Below are 503 nucleotides of genomic sequence, written 5' to 3'. Positions count from 1 at the left end.
CCTAGAGGACCTGTTCCGAGCACAAGAGGCGCATGCTTGAATGTACTCTTTAGTGTCCCGAGCCATGTGCGGCCACCAATAAGACCTTGTCAGGAGTTCTGTGATCCACTTAATACCAAAGTGATCACCCACCCTGGATGCGTGTGCCCACGCGAGGACCTCCGGCCGCAGGCGAGGAGGGACAAAAGGTCTTGCCCGGTGGAACCTTCTTCAAGAGCGACCTGAGCCACGGTCCTCAGGCTCTCCGTGGGGACAATTAGCCGAGGCTCAGCCTCCTCTTCCTCCGCTGAGACCACCGAGCGAGAAAGAGCATCCGCACGGACTTTCTTCTCTCCAGACAGGTAATGCAAGGTGAAGTGGAAGAAGAAACGCGACCACCTAGCTTGACGTGAGTTCAAGCGCTGGGCCGTTTGCAAATAGACCAGGTTTTTATGGTCAGTGTACACCTGGAAGGGAAACCGGGCTCCCTCCAGGAGATGTCTCCACTCAGAAAAGGCCTATTT

This window comes from Dendrobates tinctorius, unplaced genomic scaffold (genome assembly GCF_039654945.1).
Source record: "Dendrobates tinctorius isolate UK_male_01 unplaced genomic scaffold, ASM3965494v1 ptg000065l, whole genome shotgun sequence".
In the NCBI taxonomy this organism is placed as follows: domain Eukaryota; kingdom Metazoa; phylum Chordata; class Amphibia; order Anura; family Dendrobatidae; genus Dendrobates; species Dendrobates tinctorius.
This window is presented reverse-complemented; position numbering follows the sequence as displayed.